A 448-nucleotide genomic window follows, 5' to 3' on the forward strand; every position below is an offset into this window, starting at 1 on the left:
GTCATGGAGTAAGCTTGTGAGTTAAAGCAAAGGCAGTGGTTACCATAATATACTGAATTATGCACAGCAGTGATAGGTGTTATGAATTTAAAAGCTTCAAATACTAAATGTAAGAAAAGATGCACAAGTGTCATAGTGAATGTACAAATGAAGCCATATAGTGCAAATGTAATTGTACAAGTGTTCTGTGGTTTTAAATAATCACTCACTGGTTTCCTTTAAAATAGGTCTGTAAATGCATTGTTCTTGCCATGTCTTAATTCTTAATTACAGATTTTTAAAAAATACATCACATCTACAGTTGATGAAAAAAAGGACCAGATAAGATTAAGGCTTGGCAAGAACTTTATACAAATACCGTTATTCCTCTGTTCTGAAAGAGAGAATAGGGGAAAAAAGATAGGAAGATTAATAAACAGTAATAAAAATTAAAAATTACACCAAACCC

The 448-nt window shown here is 31.5% G+C and overlaps 1 protein-coding gene across 12 annotated transcripts in view; it reads right to left on the bottom strand.

Moving 5' to 3' along the window:
• The window catches only part of LOC119590818 (nectin-3-like protein), a 27,674-nt gene that overhangs the window by 17,083 nt on the left and 10,143 nt on the right, over positions 1 to 448 (bottom strand). The window lies entirely within an intron of this gene.

Source organism: Penaeus monodon, chromosome 27, assembly GCF_015228065.2.
Source record: "Penaeus monodon isolate SGIC_2016 chromosome 27, NSTDA_Pmon_1, whole genome shotgun sequence".
Lineage (NCBI taxonomy): Eukaryota > Metazoa > Arthropoda > Malacostraca > Decapoda > Penaeidae > Penaeus > Penaeus monodon.